This window comes from Ptychodera flava, chromosome 1, assembly GCF_041260155.1.
Source record: "Ptychodera flava strain L36383 chromosome 1, AS_Pfla_20210202, whole genome shotgun sequence".
In the NCBI taxonomy this organism is placed as follows: domain Eukaryota; kingdom Metazoa; phylum Hemichordata; class Enteropneusta; family Ptychoderidae; genus Ptychodera; species Ptychodera flava.
In genome coordinates, this window is record NC_091928.1 from 5,402,343 (window position 1) to 5,424,657 (window position 22,315).

At 36.3% G+C, this 22,315-nt stretch overlaps 1 long non-coding RNA gene across 1 annotated transcript; it reads left to right on the plus strand.

Moving 5' to 3' along the window:
• Positions 1-5,776: 5,776 nt before the first annotated feature.
• Positions 5,777-12,396, plus strand: LOC139123750 (uncharacterized). The gene is made up of 3 exons (XR_011549781.1): positions 5,777-5,830; positions 11,471-11,561; positions 12,178-12,396. It is a non-coding gene; the product is annotated as an uncharacterized lncRNA (long non-coding RNA).
• Positions 12,397-22,315: the final 9,919 nt, after the last annotated feature.

A 22,315-nucleotide genomic window follows, 5' to 3' on the forward strand; every position in this document is an offset into this window, starting at 1 on the left:
CTAACGTATAGAAAAGGGTGCTCAAACAGGAAAATATTGGTGTACTTTCACTGCATGTATTATGTCCCGTGGGAAATGATTCCCCTGAACCATACCTATCACTTTTTGTTACTTTTAATCCATTTTGTAACATAACGAGAATCCGCGCTGCGTCTTTCAACAAAATTGTTACATTAATGTCCAGCGGTATTTCTTTGTGTAATTGTGTTGACATTAACCAGGTCATGTCAAGGTCCCACGCAAGTAGTTGAATATAGGAAATCTAAATAAGTCGGAGCCAATTCCAATTTCTAATTTCCTGATAACAATGGATGATTAAAGAAGACTTTTATGTTCCACGACGACGTTATGCGTACTCCTATATGCCAACACCTGACTTCTGAAATGACATTTTTAGTCTAATTCGTAACTGCACATTGTCGATTGTCGACAAGAATTAAGGTTGGCCGAATAATGTACCGCGCACAGAGGGTTATTTCTAATTCTCAAGTTCAAGTCAAGAAAGCTTATTGAATATCGAAAAATGGCCCAATTTCAATGCGCGACAACCAGATGAACTAATTGAATGATGGCATTTACCCCATATTCAACATCCTCTCTTTGATTTTCTTATGGAAAAATGGTTGGCCGAATAATGTCACGGATTCAAAGGTATTATTGTGAATAAGGAACTGAATTAGAAACTAAGACATGAATCAAGAACTGAAGTAAAGGTGGCCTCGATACGATTAGAATGGTCAAATGTGTTATATTGAGTAAGGAACTAGGAACAATCTTCACATTGCAATTCCTTATTCTATTTTGAGAATAAGGAACTTGGAACAAGGCTTCTAATTATCAATCGAATCAGGAACTGTAGTAAAAATGGTTGAAAACGGGTACAATGGACAAAAAATATTATTTGAATAGGGAACTGAATAAGAAACTGAAATGAATCCGGAACTGAAGTGAAAATGGCCTACATACAAGTAGAAACTGTTCGCAGGTGTTATTTTGAATAAGGAACTGGGAATCAAACTTAGCGTAATGGTTGCAGTTTTTTTTTCAGATTGAGTCAAATAAGGAACCAGGATAGGCTTCCAATTATCAGTCGAATTAGGAACTGCAGTTGACATTTGGTTGAAAACGGGTAAATGGGCTAAGAGTTTTATGACTCGGGAATTAGAATTAGAAAACTACGAAATAAATCAAAAACTGAAGTGAAAATGGCCTAGTTAAAATTCGAATTGGTCAAATGTGTTATTTTGAATAAGGAACTAGGAACTAGGAACCTACTTTACGTTGCAGTTCCTTATTCAGCTTGGGTTGAATAAGGAACTAGGAGCTAGGAACCAACTTCACATTGCAGTTCCTTATTCAGATTTCGCCGAATAAGGAACTGGGAACTAGGGTTCTAATTATCAGTCGAATCAGGAACTGCACTGAAATTTGGTTGAAACAGGTACAATTGGCCAAAAGTATTATTGTAAATCATAAACTGACTTAAATTACAACTATAAAATAAATCTGAATAGGAAATGTTAATGGCCTAATAAATATTCGAATTGGTCAAATATGTTATTTTGAATTAGGAACTCGGAACCAACTCATATTGCAGTTCCTTATTCAGATTTTATCAAATAAGGAACTTGGAACTAGGGTTGTAATTATCAGTCGAATCAGGAACTGCACTGAAATTTGGTTGAAAACAGTAAAATTGGGAAATAGTATTATTGTGAAACATAAACTGACTTAAATTACAACTATAAAATAAATCTGAAATGTAAATGGCCTAATAAAATACGATTGGTCAAATATGTTATTTTGAATAAGGAACTAGGAACCTACTTCACGTTGCAGTTCCTTATTCAGCTTGGGTTGAATAAGGAACTAGGAACTAGGAACTAATTCATATTGCAGTTCCTTATTCACATTGCAGTTCCTTATTCATATTTTGCTGAATAAGGAACTAGGAACTAGGGTTCTTATTATCAGTCGAATCAGGAACTGTACTGAAATTTGGTGAAAACAGGTAAAATTGGGGAATAGTATTATTGTGAATCATACATTGACTTAAATGACAACTAAAAAATAAATCTGGAACTGAAATGAAATTGATCTGATAAAATTCGAATTGGTCAAATGTGTTATTTTGAATAAGGAACTAGGAACCAACTTCACGTTGCAGTTCCTTATTCAGATTGGGCCGAATAAGGAACTGGGAACCATCGAATAAGGAACTAGATACTAAGTTTCCAATTGCAATTAAAATTTTGTTAAAAAGGGGTAAACTGGGACAAAAGTATTTTTTGCATTGGGAACTGAATTAGAAACTAAGAATGCAAATGGCGTTAATACGATTAGAATTGGTCAAATATGTAATTTTGAATAAGGAACTAGGAACTAGGAACCAACTTCACATTGCAGTTCCTTATTCAGAATGGGCCGAATAAGGAACTGGGAACCATCGAATAAGGAACTAGGAACTAGGCTTCCAATCACAGTGAAATTTGGTTAAAAAATGGGTAAAATGGGACAAAAGTATTATTTTGAATCGGGAACTGAATTAGAAACTGAGGAATGAATCAGGAACTGAAATGAAAATGGCTTAAATAGGATTAGAATCTTTCAAATGTGTTATTTTGAATAAGGAACTGGGAACTAGGAACCAACTTCACATTGCAGTTCCTTATTCAGACTGGGCCGAATAAGGAACTGGGAACCATCGAATAAGGAACTAGGAACTAGGTTTCTATTTGCAGTAAAATTTGGTTGAAAAGGGGTAAACTGGGACAAAAATGTTATTTTGAATCGGGAACTGAAATAGAAACTAAGAAATGAATCAGGAACTAGTGCAAATGGCGTTAATACGATTAGAATTGGTCAAATATGTAATTTTGAATAAGGAACTAGGAACCAACTTTACATTGCAGTTCCTTATTCAGAATGGGCCGAATAAGGAACTGGGAACCATCGAATAAGGAACTAGGAACTAGGTTTCTATTTGCAGTAAAATTTGGTTGAAAAGGGGTAAACTGGGACAAAAATGTTATTTTGAATCGGGAACTGAAATAGAAACTAAGAAATGAATCAGGAACTAGTGCAAATGGCGTTAATACGATTAGAATTGGTCAAATATGTAATTTTGAATAAGGAACTAGGAACCAACTTTACATTGCAGTTCCTTATTCAGAATGGGCCGAATAAGGAACTGGGACCATCGAATAAGGAACTAGGAACTAGGTTTCTATTTGCAGTAAAATTTGGTTGAAAAGGGGTAAACTGGGACAAAAATGTTATTTTGAATCGGGAACTGAAATAGAAACTAAGAAATGATCAGGAACTAGTGCAAATGGCGTTAATACGATTAGAATTGGTCAAATATGTAGTTTGAATAAGGAACTAGGAACTAGGAACCAACTTCACATTGCAGTTCCTTATTCAGAATGGGCCGAATAAGGAACTGGGAACCATCGAATAAGGAACTAGGACTAGGTTTCTATTGCAGTAAAATTTGGTTGAAAAGGGGTAAACTGGGACAAAAATGTTATTTTGAATCGGGAACTGAATTAGAAACTAAGAAATGAATCAGGAACTAGTGCAAATGGCGTTAATACGATTAGAATTGGTCAAAAATGTAATTTTGAATAAGGAACTAGGAACTAGGAACCAACTTCACATTGCAGTTCCTTATTCAGAATGGGCCGAATAAGGAACTAGGAACCGGGAACCAACTTCACGTTGCAGTTCCTTATTCAGATCGGTCGAATAAGGAACTAGGAACTAGGAACTAGGAACCACTTCACACACCTTAATAGAATGGGTGATGGTGACTTCGTGCATTGACTATGGAGATAGTGATAATTTCATGAGTGAAAGCAGTGCAACTGAGAATATCATCGTCACAGAAGATATGACAAAGTTGTTCAGAATTTACAGGCCTGCAAATTTTAACAGTCGGAACCTTAACTTACACGAGAACAAGAGCGGAACTCTTGTTGACCGTCGCGTCAGTGACAAGCCCACCGTGACCACAGTCAAACACACCAGTGCACTACCGTACACACAACCGCAAGCTAACAAAATATAAGTCTGGAGTTGCCATCCCACCTTATTATTACTTCTCAACACAAATTGCCTCGTTCAAAATCTGTATATAAAATTTGAATTACACCATGACGCTTGTAGATAAATGTAGTAGAGATCAAGTTGAAAATTGTCCACCGTTCATAACACACATCTTTCCTATCATTCAACAGCTGGAAGTGGAACAGGCTGAGGGTCATGTTAGCATAAAACACCAAAGGTAGTATTCTCGCTGCAAAATCTTCAGTTTGGCGTTATAAAACTTTACATGAACATTGGCACTTTTAAAAATATGTGACCGTAAAGACACGTCGAGCCAAATTCTCGGGAAGAGATACATTAAAATTGACATGATGTAAATATCGGGCACACTGGCACCCGAGGCCGGGCGGCTCAGCCGGCCATTTCTGTGACGGAGCATCCGTTTTTAGGGTCTATGGACGGAGTGATCAGCTACGCTTCCGCAGTTTTTTTCTTGATTAAGTGTCAGCGATATAAAGCACAGTGTTCATTGTTTCATGACTGCGAAATTCTCAAAGAAGCTAAAATATTTTAGGGGAGACTTAGTCGAGCAGAAGGGAACAGATGACGACAACGCGACTGCTTCGTCAACAGTATAAACTTCTTTGCTACACGTTGTGTCACTGTTACTGGCAGCGCCGTGCTGTATTATACACAACCTATCGTTCAGTCTCGCAAAGAGTCAGTCAATCACTACGTAAACTTTTTAGGAATATAAAATTAGATATCTCCTAACGTTACTAATTATAGAGTCACACATGCATGGGATCTAGTACTTGTATTCATTTATTTATTTACAGTCACTTTCGTAAAGTATCTGAATCGGCGATCAGTCTTGGGGATGTAAACACGGCCATGAGCTCCGCGGCCCCCGCATCCTTGACATGTTTTGGGCAACCTGTCGCAGTCTTGCTGCTGTTCTCGCACTTGTCCACAGTTGATGATGATACACGCGAAGCTTTCTGGTGACAATGGTCGTACTGGTACGGCATTGCGATTACATAATCGATGTAGTAACTCCAGGAATTAAAGTCTATCTTACCGTACATCTGGCTTCCGAACCGTGTTTATTCTAAGTCACGGCACTCGAAAATGTGCACCGCAGAAAACGCTTGTCTGAATGCCTCTTTTCCGACCCTTTCTTGTAATTTTGTCAAATGCGGCTAATACATCATCCTAAAATGCAATAAACTGACAATGGCTGCAGTTACTTCAGCCACCAAAGGCGTAACTTCTCACCATGTTGAAGCCACAGCCGTAAGCATTCGCTATGGCCGAGGTGAACACACTCACTCGTACATTCTATTAGTTACGTCATTTCCGGTGGCAATGCCCGCGAATTCCGAAACGACCCGAATGGCAGCTAACTTCAAAGTCGCACAACATATTGCATTTTAATAATATTTAACCGCGTCGTTTCATTGGGGTGATGCATTTATTTGATAAAGTAGGGGTGGCAAAATCATATAGCATGGCTCATTTTTAAGCAAAATTAACTTTGAATTTATGCGGGACATACACTTAAGTTTCATACCTTCCTATTACTATACATGGGACGTAGCGAGGGTAGGGTCAAGTCGGTGTAGTGTGTGCTATGACTAAATGACAGGAGACTCGGGAGGGTTGTATCAAGTTATGTTTTATTCATCTCTTGGCAGATAACGGGTCGAGTGCCTGTGGGACCAGCCAAAGCCCAGAATGGACATCTTTCCTCTTCTGTCTATGACTAGGTTTGGATCATCAGGTACGTACGTGTCATCAATTCTTTTGTAAACGCGTAGAGGGTGAGAGAGCGATTCGGTTTAGTTTTGTCGAAACGCGTTTCTTTCTGGCGTTCGTTTGCCGTTCGGACGCATTTCACCACGACTCAAGACTCGAGTCGAGCATGTCGAGTACTGTCCATCACACCCTGGATGATACGAACATTGCTTGACATTGATCTGCTGACTTCAACCTCGGTATAAGAGCTCACGCGTTCTTCCACTGTGACATGGTGTATGTCATTTTTAGCTCCCATAGCCATATGTATATATGGCAATGGAAGCTATTCTTATAGGCTAGGGAAATGTCTGTATGTATGTATGTCTGTATGTCTGTATGTCTGTATGTCTGTCCGTCAACATCAAAAACTCCAAAACCGCTGCACATTTCATCTTGATATTTGGTGTGTACATGGATGATGGGCTGTAGATGAGATTTTGTTCAAATGAAGTTGTCATTGCCAAAAATATGCAAATTAAGTGAAAAAATGTAAAAACAGTCAAAATTAAAATCTCAATAACCACTGAGCAGATTACATGAAAAATTAGCATGTAAGTACTTTGGGCTGACCAGAAATAATTGTGCTTTTTTTGATTTTTGATATTGTTGAAAATATACAAATTAGTGCCAAAAAAGGCGTTTTTGGTAAAAAATCTTCTTCTTCATGAACCGCTGGTCAGACAGCTTTGATATTTGGTATACAGGTCCCTAGGGATAACTCAAATGGATTTGTTCAAATTGTGATGAAATATGCAAATCTGTATTTTTAAGGAATTTTTTGTCATTTTTGGTCAAAAATTTATTTCATCAAAACGCTCGTCTGACAGCTTTGATATTTGGTATACAGGTCCCTAGGGATAACCCAATTTGGATTTGTTCAAATTGTGATGAAATATGCAAATCTGTATTTTTAAGGAATTTTTTTGTCATTTTTGGTCAAAAATTTATTTCATCAAAACCGCTTGTCTGACAGCTTTGATATTTGGTATACAGGTTCCTACAGATAAACTAAATATGATATATAGAATATATGATGAAATCTGCAATTTTGTATTTTTGGTGCAATTTTTGACATTTTTGGTCAAAAAATGTGTTTCTCAAAAACTACTTGTCTGATGCCTTTGATATTTGGTATACAGGTTCCTGGGGGTTCTCCTAGTGTGATATAGTGAAATTGGATGAAATCTTCAATTTTTGTATTTTTGGGTCAATTTTTGCCATTTTTGGTCAAAATATTTGTTTCTCAAAAGTTACTCATGTGATAGCTTTGATATTTTGTATACATTTTTATACATAATTATGATGAAATCGTCAATTTTGTATTTTTGCAGCTAATGTTGCCATTTTAGGTCAGGCCATCCTGAAATGAGCTATCAAAGATCTCAACCATCTTCATCAATACATATGTCACAAAAAGTTGCTCTCGTAACATAACACAGCAGAGCTCTGTCGACTATTGGGTCGCTTGTTTTTTTTCAAAACCGCTGGTCAGACAGCTTTAATATTTGGTTAACAGGTCCTAGGATGACCTTAGTGAGATGATTTCATACAGTCAGGAAATACTTAAATTTGTATCCATGTCTATAGTAGCTTCAGGGACATTGGCCCTATGTTTAAGATAATGTTGTGATTCAGTAAGCATTTGAAATGGTAAACTGTATTTGGTGTTGAAATGCGGTAAAAAATAATGAGAAAAACATAGCTGAGGTGATTTCAGCAGGTTTGGTTTCCAACAAATATATTCAAAGTTTTTTTCAATGTTAAAGAGTGATGGAGGGGGGGGGGGGGGGGGTCCTGGCAGATTTTGAAAAAAATCCAAACAAATGTCAATAAAAAAAATCAGCCACAGAAGGTTTGTCAAAAAGAAAAGGTGGGATAGTGGGAAAAAAGAATGTACAGTGTATCGGATAAAAAAGATGTTCCTCATCAATCTTTGTTTGTGTGCCATTAAACATGCAGTGTATTTTAGTTTAGGATGTCAATCAAGTTAGGTAAGGATTTGAAAGGAATAGTTAAGTTCACCACAGTTAACTTTATCTCTTGTGTCATCATCCTTGTGTAATTGGTTAAGTTTGTAAGTTGCTCCAGATGTGGATATACCAGCTGTTCTGGAAGAAAACAATGTTTACTTTTCCCTATAGGGTTTCTGAGTTAATGATTGCATGTTGAAATCTCTCCATGTATCTGGTGCATGGGCAAAATGTAAATATTGGTTGCATGTTATGTATTTCAGTCTATGTCAAATATTGTAAATGAAAAATCAAGAACAGTTTGCTGTGTGCTTGTAAAAGATAACATGTATGTCAATTAAATTATATAAATAATTAAATATTAAATATTAAATTTAATTATGTCAATTAAATATTAAAACTGCCTTGCAGTTTGATTGTCTTAAAAATTATCACAGAAGTAGAAAACGAAAAGAAACTAATCAAATTGCTGTAACATATTCACCCTCAGTGTCTGTAGGCCTATACTTAACTATTTTATCATTACATTCAGCTTTTTGTTATATCTTTATCACTCTTCATGGGCCAAGGCACACTTGGGGTCAATGTCATCACTCTGTGCCAGTCTGTGAATGTCAGTCTGTCTGTATTTAGGCCCATGTTTCATACAATTGATGGTTTGTTTTGATAACTATATTTGGTACATAGGGATAACCTAGCAATACAATTTTTTTGACAAAATGTGACATGACTTCGGTGACCTTTGACCTCAAATATACATATTTGTCCATAACTCAGTAACCACAAGTGCTACACCCTTCATGTATAGTATGATGGGACACCTTAATGATGCCACATATTGTACCTCATTAATTATGTGCATATCTAATTTTGAGCAAGCCAATAGAGCCAGAGGTCTGATTTTTGATATATAGGGATAAACTATAAGGAGAGAATTTTTTTTGACAAATGTAATGTGACCTCGGTGCCCTTTGACCTCAAATATACATATTTGTCCATAACTCAGTAACCACAAGTGCTACACCCTTCATATCTGGTATGATTGGACACCTTATGATGCCACATATTGTAGCTCATTAATTATGCACATATCTCATTCTGAGCAAGCCAATAGAGCTGGATGTCTGATTTTTGGTATATAGGGATAACTATAGGAGAGAAATTTTTTGACCAAATGTCATGTGACCTTGATGACCTTTTACCTAAAATATATGTTTATGTCAATAAATAAGTAACTACAAGTGCTATGTCCTTTGTATTTAGTAGGATGGGAGACCTTATGACAACACATGCTTTACCTCATTAATTTTGCACACATCTAATTTGGGCAAGTGAATAGAGCTAGAGGTCTGATTTTTTGGCATATAGGGATTAATTAGCAATTTATTTTTTTTTCAAAATGTCATGTAACCTCAATGACCTTTGACCTTGATTATACATATATATGCATATCTCAGTAACCACAAGTTCTATACCCTCCAATTTTGATAGGATATTAGACCTTAAGATGTCACATCTTGTACCTCATTTATTATGCGCATATGTATTTCTTGGCTGGCCAATACTGCTAGAGGTCTGATCTTTTTCCCAATTTAGAACCATAACTTAGACATGCCTCATGTGTTTCAAATTGGGAACAACGACATAGACCTATTTGCCCATAGATCTCAACATATACACTCCAGTGATACTTCTTAATGACCACATTTCCCTGCCCCATCAAGACTAATACTCCTATTACAAGTGGGGACTGTCATTGTCAATGACTTGTTTAGTTAATGGTTGTATCACAGTATACGATATTTCTAATTCTGTATTTTTTCCATTTTATATTCTGAATAAATACATTAAACATATTTCACTGTCTCCAGTACATTACATTTAAGTATTTTCACTTCATGCACTTTATCCCTTTCACACATGTTCAAATATCTGACCAGAGAACAAACACTAAATAGTCCAGGATGGGAGCTACAGTGTCATTGACGCTATTTTCATCATTTGTGACACCTGAAAAAGGGGCCCCAAAAACAAAAAAGTGTGCCTACAGAAAGAAGGGTCAGGAACCTTTTTGACCATGACCTGTACATGACAATTATAACAAATGTACCTAACATTGACCTACTGGAAGAGTCCTTACATTGATCCTCAGATTATAGCTTTTCACATTAGGGTCATTTGTATATTATCATCCCAGATCTAACTTAGATTGTAAACTTTGAGGGCAGACGTTTCTTGCAAGTCCTGACATCACATGTTCTCAGACAATTTTCAATCATTTCAATGATATCCTCTACTATCTTACTTTCACTGTAAACTTAGGCTCTGACATGGCATTTACTGTGATAAATTTTGTCTAACATCTAACTTTGAATGGCTCTGTAAACTTAGAATGCCAACATTTCTTGGAAATTCTCTGATAACATCTGATCATTTTGAAAATATCACTACAAGAGTAAATTGAGAAGGCTGACAAGGCATTTTCTTGGATAATTTTCCTTTGTCGTAAACTTAGAGGGTCAACATGTGCCGACATGCATTTCCAGGATAATTTCAAATAATCTCATAAATCTGAAGGCCTTGATATGAAATTCTCTGATAATTTTCAATAATTTTGAAAATATCACTAGATGTGAGTAAACTGAAACATTCAGTGTAGAGGGTGCAGTGCCAAAACTAAAGATCAGCAATTTCATTGAATGTTACTTTGTAAAGTCACATTGAAAACAAGATTTGCATTTTGCTAGAGTAAATGATAAATTGATGGGACCTAATAACACATATCAAAATGACATTAGTATTTTTTTTACCTGTAATTCTCTTACATTTTTGAAGAACAATAAATTCCTGTAGTATTTATAATATTTATATTTAGTTTCTATATCATCTATATTTTTGATGGGTACCTTAATTTTCCATCATGTCTTATGTACATATGCCAGCAAATAAAGTACGGTAATATTTTTTTTTAAATTGAGCTACAATGACAGATTTTATGAACTGCTAAGAAGAATTATGTATAAAGACTTCTGGCGCTTGATAGACAGAAAGCAAGGCTGGAAAGACCCAAGGTATCTGCGGAAGAAACGCTATTGCTTGAAAAAAGGAAACATTGTCTTCACCTACCGGGAAATATGCCCAACTCCATGCTGGCCAATGTGTCAGATACAAGTAGTATTAGAACCAACATCCAAAGTAGAGTTACTGTAGTACAGATTGTTTACATCAGGTCAGTATTACACAAATTTACCTCAGACAATACTTATATGCATCTCACTTATCATGTACAAATCACTTGATCACATTGCATCACTGGACACTCACCATTTTTTCTTCTACAAAAGTCCAACTACTGGTACGGCATTGGTGTTACCTACTAATTAATTTGTTGAAAAATGTTGGTAAATATCAATAACAGTTAAACTGGGTTGATGTCAACCTTCATCTTACCTCATAAATTAATACTTACTTACCAAATTCTCCATGTCTTTTTAAATTTTTCAGAAAATTAATAAACTGCTATTACTAGTATTTGTCATTGATAAAGAAAAAACTGTTCATCAAGGCACATTTAAGCTTTGTCTGTTATGATTGACTATTTTGCAACATTCTGGCTGATTTGACAATTTTTTTCCCTTGTTTTCTTGGTCAAGTCTGCCAAGTGTATGGGTTTAATCTTCTGATGCCTGTGTACATATCCTGAACCATATTACAAATGTAACATTCCGTCAAGTTACGCTTAAAGTAAGTATCGATACTTTATTTTTATTAGCTTTACTCTCAATGACGTACGTACTGCTGAGTTTCTCAGATAGGTAACTAACTGGTATCACTCATCCATTGTTTGTCAAATTTCATCATGCAAAACTTCTCACAAACTGCTGGTCCAATTTCTTCGATCTATTGAACAAAGATTCCTAGGGATGCCTTTGTTCAGTTTTATTCAAATCAGAGTAGAATTTGCATATTTAAAGTGTCTTCTGTATGCAAAGACTTCTCTCCATCTGCAAGGGAAGTGGAAAGAGATTGTGAATTGGAAAATTATCTCAAAAGGTTTCGCAAGAGGGGAATATGTTTGAAACCAGGGCTTTCAAAACACTTGCAAGAACCTGACAGTAATTAAACAACTCAAAGATATCCATTTATTAAGTATAGCCCTGTGCTGAATAGTGCCAAGGAGAGTTTCATGTCAATTACACATCCTGCAGACCAACTCCGTAAAAGACAAGTATTACTCTCTGCCTAAAAACACCAAATGTATCATAGAAATTTAACAAACAAAAATGACTTGCTCCTGGCAAACATGTTTGATGCCATTGGTTATTATCAGTTTTGCGTAACCATGTATTTACCATGATAGATCTGCGGGATATACATGTAGCTGCTTTGTATGGTAATGCAACTATCCTGTCAGGGGAAGATGATGTCAGTGAATGGAGAGGAGTGCTTATATTAAAGTATTGTGACTTACCTGAAATCCATCAATTCCATGACATCAGGGACTGCAGGCAGCAAAACAGTGTAAGCTGTGAAGTCAAAATGCTTTGCCTGGATGAAGACTGGAAGCAGAGCCCTCAAACAGTAAGTATAATAACTATGCATTTGATACTCCACATGTCAGCACATCTTGCCTTAATGATTTATTGTCTCTGATGAATTCCTATACATTTATTTTCTTCATGAAGTCTGTACACTGAAAACATTGTAGAGCAGTCATCTCACGTGTTTCTGCATAAAAGTATTACCGCTCACAATCAGTGATCCAGGATTTTTCAGCTTATTGTTGTAAATGAAAAATGTTTCACAGACTTGGTAATGTTTTACCTTGAATGGATACGATTAGTGAAACACTTTTGATGTCATTCATTACACTGTGTACATGAGCAGATCACCAAATATCTCCAGAAAGCCATTCTATGTCCAAGCATTCATTACTCTGATAGTTAATGAATGAAATGAATCTTCCTGTGAAACTTTGTTGATTTCATTATCGCTTTCTTTCAGGTAGTCCACTCCAATGCATGTTGTGTTGAACCTGAGGTGTACCGTCAACTACGTGATATATCCATAACAAAGAGACAATATCTGATCATCATGTACAACAGATGGATCGCAGAAGATAGAGGAATACCATTTCTTCCTATCCAGACCAGTCTATATAAAATATGTCACATGACTTTACCCATGTTGTTTCATGGATCTGTCGTGGCATTAAAGCAAATGCAGATTTTGACTCTAGTCCTTCACAAAACTCTGACAGTGTACATCATATTGATGGATTTGATTGAATTTTCAGGCAGTTAAGTACTTTTGATACTTAAATTTACTGAGTGCAATTTGTCAAGACCTGTTATGGAGGAAAATCCTGCACATTGTGCTGTGGCAGCCATAGTTTGAATATGTCAATACTTCTGCTTTTGTTTTGGTCAAATAGTGTTATTTCACATTTCCTTTCAAATGTATTCCTACAGCAAACATTTCTTGCATGGTCTAGCCTTTAGTTTTGCTCGTTTTAAGTGCATGTAGACCAAAACAGTGTTACCGGTAAGGGGCGCTGCACCCAACATTGCGTATATTGCTCAAAATCACTTATTTTGCAAATATTCATCCAATTTTAATTAATTTGTTAACCCAAGATTAAAATATTGGTTGGGTTCACCTTTTAGCTTGTCAAGCAGTTGTAAGTTGTGTGTATAAAGAAGTGCTGCTAATTTATACAAATATATGCAAATCACCCAATTTCCTGGCTTCTCTGTTCTCCCAATTGGAAGATTTCCAAAGAATTTAAGTCCACTCTGGCTGGGTCAAATTTTCTGAAATTTTCACATTACGTTATTTAAATGCTCTATAAAAAAGACTATTTTGTTTGGCAATAAAGTTCTTACATTTTGAATAAGAGGCATTTGAATTTTGCTAAGGGTGTTTTTAATCGGTATTGTTGAGTGTCAGACTTTCAACCCATGGAATTTTAGAATGAGGATAAATAATGCAAAATAAAATAGTAGTTTTTTTCTGCATATACTCTTGTTTCAAAGGAAATATTAAATTTCAGAAAATAGTGTCAAATTTTTGACTTAAATGAATTTTTATCATTAATACCAAAATTGAGGTTTTGTACAACCCTTTCATAATTTGAGTAAACTTTTGCTACCATACTAAACTTTAGATTCTCTGCTTATTGAAAATATATAGTATGAGGGCATTTCCTTGTAATTTTAGATGACAAATATTCCTTTGAAAAAAACTCTGTTGGCAACATGCAGCTCCAGCTTAAGTATTTTCAGAGTCAGAATATCTTTGCCCAAAGTGCAGTCTACCATAAAACATTTGCCACATGCATTACGTACATATGGCTTTGCATTTCTGTGAGTTATCTGGTGGCTTGCCAGAACCAACTGTAGCTTCAAACTTTTGCTGCACACCTAGCACTGAAATGGCCTCTCATTCTTGTGAATACTCTGGTGATATTTCAAATTATGAAGCTCTTACCACATACGTCACATACAAATAACCGTTCATTTATATGAATATTCTTCTTGTAACACCTTACATGGCCTTTCTGTGTGAAATCTTCACAACATGGATCACATGGAAAGAGTTCTTCATTGTTGTAAGTCTGTCAGTGATAATTTAGAAATGTTTCGGCTGTGACACTCAGGACAGCGACATCAAATGCAAACGACTTTTCATCTTCAGTTTGAAACATTGACCATACCCCTTACACAGAAGTGATCTTTTCGCTTTTGTGAATGCTGTGTTGATATTCCAAATAAATGATAGGAAAGGGTGAAAAGTTCAGCACTCTACTCTATACCAGCCTGGTACGCACAACCATTGAAGCCCCACTATCATGGCTTTCCTTTACATGTATTTGCAGCCGTTGAAACAACAACAAAGTGGTGTTCTTCAATTTAATTAGTAAATAACCTTAGACAATTGCAACAAGCAGTGCAGATTACTATGTGACCTGTAATGAAGACATGGTACAAAACAAAAATCACAGTGCCAGTGAATGACTCTAAGTGGGATAGATGTGAAGACAACTTTTTACCTTATTACTGATGTGGCGACTACCTTATACTTCTGGACTACTAGTATTTTATTTTCACTGCAATTTATTTAGCTGAAAACAGACTTTCAATGTTTCACTGCGATCTTATTATCACTTCTAGTCTGACTACATGCAAAGTATAGAAAATTAAAGTTTTCACTTGGTTTTTATTTTAGCGGAAAAATAAAGTATTCCACAGTAGATGCTGACTTTCTCAGAGCATAGACTGTCTGAATCCAAACGTTCAATTGGTAGAGGATTAATTGTTGGTCCCTTTGCTGCGGACTGTGGCTGTATACTCACAATCTCTTCATAATGCAGTTGCCCTCACAGTATCAAGGAATAAGAGTAACAGCTGGTAGACAATCAAAGAACTAGAACATCTGTCAACTTAAAGCATGGCAACTTGAATATTTGAATGGATACATGTCGACATACATATGTACATACATTCATACACATACTACATACATATGTACATACATTCATACACATACTACGTACATATATATATACATGCATGCACATACATACATACATACATACATACATACAAATACATAACTTGTTCACTCAATCACTCATTCATCTATTCATTCGCTCGGTCGTTCATTAATTTGTTCATCATTTATCCATCCATTAATCCCCATCCATATGTCTACACACACTCATAATGGTAGTCTGAGATTTTTTGCTAGTGGCCGTAGAGGGCGCTCTGATCAGCGACATCAGAACGTCTTCGAGCTGGAGCTGTCATTGACATTTTCCGTCTCGTTCGTTGCAAATGCTGTAGTTAGAATTGGATATTGTAGGAATATAATGAGGTCTGTGTTCTAACTATTACTTTTCGAGTCGCAGTACACAAGATGTGGATATCCCTTATCTAGATTGCACACAATTGGTACATCAAGTTACAGACGCATTTAAAAAATTGCCAGTAACATAAGAAATAGGCCTACATGACGTACAAAGATCAGAAAGATAGGGCACGGTCCAATAGGATAATCGTTATTTCTCTTTAATTTCGAGATCGAACGTTTCCTTTGAAATAAAATTCAAAGGTGACAGCGCAGGAGCGGAACTGACCAGGAACGTACCTGTAAGTGGTAATTAGTGCGTAGGCGCGCACAAGCGCACAAAACAGTAAAAAAAATTGATGAGTCAGCAATTTTTGTCCTGCGTATATTCTCCAAGCAAGACAGAATTCAAAGCTATCTTCCCTTGAAATCTACGACAATGATATTAATTCTAGTGCATATGGCTTCAAATAGAAAGTACCCTTTCTGTGTCTTTTGTGGAAGTTTTAAGAAAATGGCATTACTAATGTTTTCTCGCATTTGTTGATGAAATGACAGTCAATTCTACAGAGTTCAATTAACACCAATGGAAAGTCTCCTGCCGTGATCGATTACATTCTATGTCCTGTGTAAAAAAAGAAACTTTTTTTCAATTGCATTCTGACAACACAGACGATGCTCAAGCGTCCTAAGTCTACTCAATTGCGACTCGGATATAGATGCTTTAACGTGAAGGCGGAACAATCATGAAACGTTACTATTTGGACAGTTGATATTGTGGTTAAAAACAAGTATCGCATGTATTATATATATATATACTCGAAAAATCTACAAATAGTTATTGACTCTATGGGAAAATTTCCAATATCGAAAGGTTTCAAAATTTAAGGTTTGGACCTGTATGCTTCTACTTTGAAATCCCTTTGTGAGTGCATATACACATCCAAATGACAACAATATTCCGAGGCTGAGCTTGTAAGTACACGTAAATAAACAAGAATTGCTCCGTGTATTGTAGAGTACGGTGGCCCCTACACGCCACGGAACTCTACTACTTTTGAATATAAACTCTAATTTTTCTTGACAATATCTTTAATATTTGTAAGAGATTTTATTTCTCCACCGCAAACTTTTAATTTTGTACGGGCAACTTTATCTTAACATTATCTTAACTTTAACTTCTCGAAAGTAGTTTTAGTTTTAACAATAAAGAAAATATGTTTCTCAAAAGTATTTTTTATTTTGTAAAACAAACGTACAATTTTTTCAAGATAACAGACTCCCCTAAACGTCATGGAAATTTATTACTTTTGAACATAAACTCATATTTCTTGGCAATATATTTAATATTTGTAAGAAATTTTATTTCTCCACAGCAAACTTTTATTTCTGAATGGGGAAACTTTATTTTTGGGGTAAACTGTTTTTAAAAACTGTTAACAAAACACTTTAACTTTTAAAATATAACCTTAACTTTGAACAAAATATTTGTTTCTCAAAAACGTTTTTTATTTCGAAAAGAAGTAAAAATTGTTCACAGCAAGAGTTTAAGATTTTTGCTGAGCGCAAACTGAGTTACTTAAATGACATAACCTTATGTTTTTAGAGCAGAAAACTTAAATTCTAAAGAAAAGTTTTATTTCAAGAGTAAAATTAATTTCTTTATGGAAAAAAGATTTTCTCAGAACAGCAAATTGAAATATAGTGACTAAAACTTTTTTCTCGATGGAGAGAAATTATTTTGAAGACAACAAAACTAATTCCTTCAAGATATATTTCTACATATGAGTGTGGTTTAAGAATTTGGTAAAACTGAACTGAGAAAGAACGAAAAAGGGATGAAAAAGTCAAACTTACTTTTCTTCAGAGCGAAATTTATTCTGAGAGGAGAAATATTTCATGTGAGGGCGCAATTCCTATAATGCATAGCAAACTCTTTCTAGCGAGAGTAAACATATTTTGGGGAAGAGTAAAACATTTTTCCGACGAGCAAAACTATTTTAACGGCGGCGGAAGTTAAAGTATCCCACCATGCAACACCCAAGTTTGATGACCCAGAGTCTCCGAGTTGGTAGCCGGTACCAGACAGTTCGTGTTCGTGTCGGCTACATGGACGATCTGCTCTCCGAGACAACCATGACTGACTTCATCGGCAATACGGGCACGCCAGCCCGGCCCTACCCTGCCTGCGTACGATGCTATGTGTTGGGGCCGTATAACGCCGGGAACTCACAACATCGTACACAGGGCTACGGGCACGCGGGTCAGTTGCCACTTGTCTGAGTCCCCGAAGAACGGTTTATGTTTGAGTGATTCGTCCTGACGGCAGACGGTGTGCGACGAGACTGCATTGGGGTTCTTCATTAGCTCTGCATGGCATAGCCTGCGTACAGGTCTGTGTGTTCCCGGCGTTATACGCCGGGAACACACAGACCTGTACGCAGGGCTATGCATGGCAGGGCTGTGTGCTATCGGCGTTTTACAGTCTCCCACCACATAACACCGGTAACACACAGCCAATGTGTGTGATATTCATCTTTTCTAAGAGGAGAAGCCAGATTCGTAATTTATAGAAACTGAAACTGAACCAAGCCCGCCAAGATTTGACCACAGTCGCAGACTGGTTTTGACTTTCACGTGTGGTTTGCGGGGTCAAAAACGTGAAAGTCAACCAGCCCGTAAAAGGCATATCGGAGGGCGCTGTGGTCAGAGAACAAGTTGGCAGCGTTTTGTCCGAGCTCCGTGAACTTTTGCAATTTATTGCAAAATATCAAGAGTAAAACAGCATAATTTCATCTGGCGTTATCTCTACTACCAAAATCATCTTAGTAGGCAACATGGGAATCGGATTAGAGTTATGGAGAGCTAAAATTGGGTCCTTTTCGCATCCAAGAAGTTGGAAAGGTATTACCGTTGGAATGTATACGGACATTACCACATGGTCTCCACTCAACGAACTCTGCTATAGACTGTTTCTGCTGTTTTTCATCACTGTATGGATGTTTGCAGGAACTGAATTGGTGCTTCATAGTACCAATCAATTTTGTTCTTGGCTGGAAACAAGCGGTAGATTATTATTTGAGGAATACTCGGGTGATTTCAATTTTTGGAGAATACTCCCGCAACTCAAAACGCAATACGATGTACGCCTAGTTATATAACGAGCACCTGGAGAATGTCAGTTCTCACAAGTGTTGGAATGGAAAGCTACGGTGGAACACCGCACATTGCTCGACTCTTACAAGAAGCCGGTGACGTGGAGCTAAATCCAGGACCCCAGACACGGCAAATGAAAATATCCGCTGCAGGAGACTTAATAGACGACGAAAACGAAGACACTAGAGACGAAACGGGTGAATCTGTCGTACCAATCTTGAAAGCGATTCGTGCTGACATCAAAGGACTGAGAAATGATATGAGGCAAGTGAATAAAACCGTCAGAGATATTCAGACGAAACAAGAAGATCTGGTTGAGCAAAATAAAAGGTTAACCGAAAGGATTGAGGAATTAGAACGCGAGGCTGTCGGACTTCGGTCCCAAACTTGCCGTAATAATTTGATCTTTAGGGGGGTGAAGGAATCAGATAACGAAACATGGGATGAATGTGAAAGAGCCGTCAGAGAGACACTAAAATCCAAACTAGACATAGAAGAGGCTGAAGACGCGACACTGATATCCATTGAAAGAGCCATAGATTGAACGTTAAATCGAGACAGGGTGTTCCACGGCCAATTATAGTCAAGTTCCTATCTTACAAGACGCGAACCGAGATTTTGCAAAAGGCGCGAAATACCCTGACCAAAGAATCTGATTTGAGCGTGAATGAAGATTTCCCTCCACAAGTTAGACACTCTCGTAAAAAACTCATCCCATTTCTTGTTAGAGCGAGAAATGAAGGAAAACACTCGTATTTGTCGTATGATAAACTTGTAATAGATGGTAAAAAGTATAAATTTAATGCCAACACAAATGATTTAATTTCACTTTAGAGGTGTGGCCAAGCCCTGTGAGTCATTGCATTCAGAGAGAAAATGTTCAACCTTGTAACAACGCTGAATTTGGAAATGTACATTCTTTTGTAGCATGGAATGCCAGAGGGGGATGAAAAAATATCTTTTTGATCTGGAAATTAAGCAATATTTTACAAAATTTTCAATAGTTTGTGTTTCAGAAACTTGGGCCGAGTCAAGTGACGAATTTTCACATTGGTTGGCAACGCATAATTGTTACTCCACTTTCAGGAAACGAACCCAGAAATTTGGTAGATGTTCTGGTGGTGTCTGTGTTTTTATCAGAAAAGAAATTTGCCACTATGTCAAAAGAATTTGTCAAGTTTTTGAGAATGCTGTATTTTTGTTGATTGATCGAAGTGCATTTCACACTCCCCGTGATATCATTTTAGGAGGCGTATATATTTCACCTGAGGGTGCTACAATTTATAATGATGGTGAATCAAATGGTATTTTGCGATTAGAAAACTACATTGTACAGATAAACTCTATGTTTGAAAATTGTGATTTCATTTTGTTGGGGGATTTTAATGCAAGAGTGGGAAACTTACCTGACTTTGTTGTAGAAGACCACGATATTATAAACCAATATGCGTATGAGATTGATGAATTTGATACACCGAGGAAATCTCGAGATGATGTTATTAATAATTTTGGGCGTTCACTGATTGAATTTTGTTATAAACAACATGTGCATTTGGTCAATGGACGATTTCCAGGTGATGCTTATGGAAATTTTACCTGTTGTACCGGTAATGGTGTCAGCATAGTCGATTATGTAATTCTCAGTACGCCTTTGTTTCAATATCTCAATGATTTCAGAGTTGACACATTAGACGTTTCAGATCATTTCCCTATTCAATGTAATGTACACTTTCCTAATCATACAATAGCAGAGATTAGGAATAAATTTCGTTGGAACATGGACTTACAAGAAGAGTTTAAACGTAAGTTACAGGATGATTTGTTCAACCATTTGCACGCTATTTTCTACCAAAATATTGAGAGTTCTAATATCGACAAAGCAGTAGATACTTTAAATGAAATTTATTCAAGGGCTGGAGCTGGTATGGCGGTTACATGTAACAATCAAAAATAAGAGAAAGAGATATCAACAAACAATGGTGGGACAAAAATTGTTGGCTTGCACGCAAAAAGAAATTTGAACTGTTGAATATATATCGCAGTTCAAACACAAATGATGACTTACGAAATTACGTTGAAGCACGAAATGATTTTAAAAGAATGTGTAATGTTAAAGCGAAAGAACACAAAATGAAGCAGCGTAACGCTCTCTTAGAAAATTCCAGTGATCAGTGTAAATTTTGGAAGACGGTCAAAGATATCAGAGGTAATAGAAAGGGGTCTTCAGTTCAAAATAAAATTGAGTCAAATGAATGGTTTAACTATTTTAAAGATTTACTAAATGCTCCTTCTGAAATTGTGTCTGTCACTTTTGATAACAATATTTCTGACGAGTTACTGCAGCATGATACGGACTGTCAGTTGTGTAAGCAAAATTTACCTTTAGAGGTCAACAAAAAAATCACATTTGAAGAAGTTTATATGTGTGTGCGAAATTTGAAGAATTTAAAATCGCCCGGTCCAGACGGGCTAGTGAATGAAATGTTTAAGAATAGTAATAACGCTCTTTTTCAGTGTCTTTCTGATTTGTTTAATGTAATTTTAAAAACAGGTGTGTTTCCTAGTAGTTGGGGGAAAGGTATAATCTACCCCCTTCACAAAAAGGGTTCTGTTAATGAAGTCAATAACTTTCGTGGTATATCTCTCTTGTCGTGTATGAGTAAGATTTTCACTAAAATCGTTAATGATCGTTTAGTTAAATGGACAAAAGACAATGGTATAATTAATGAAGCACAGGCCGGTTTCCGTAAGGGATATAGTACTATGGATAATATTTTTACGTTACAATCTCTTGTACAAAAATATTTATCTCAGAAGAAAGGTCGAATGTATTGTATCTTTATCGATTTTTCTAAAGCTTTTGATCGTGTAACACACAAGTATTTATGGTATAGGCTAATATCCTACGGTTTACATGGGAGTATTTTGAAAATTCTGAGGTCTATGTACCAAAATATCGAATCGTGTGTTCTATGTAATGGTGGCCTCACAGACTATTTTAATTGTAAGGTTGGAACGAGGCAAGGATGTATGCTCAGTCCCCTTCTTTTCAGTTTATTTATAAATGAGCTGGCATCTTATATGAGCAAGTATGATAATGGAGGGATTTTTGTGAACAATGATTTCAATAATGTAGGTATACTTATGTACGCAGATGACGTAGCTGATGCTGCAGATCTTCCCATAAAATTACAAAGAAAACTGAATCAGCTAGAATTGTTCTGTAATAATTGGTGTATGTCAGTGAATTTAGATAAGACTAAAATAATTGTATTTAGAAATGGGGGTATTTTAAGAGGGTACGAAAAGTGGGTTTACAAGGGGGTGCCAGTAAATGTGGTAAAGCACTATAATTATCTTGGTATTCTCTTTTCATCACGTTTATCTTGGTCACCAGCCAAGGAAAATTTAGTTGCCAAAGGAAACAAGGCCCTCTATCAAATACAAGTTGTTATAAAGAAATTGGGAGGACTTCCTGTACTTCAAGCATTTAA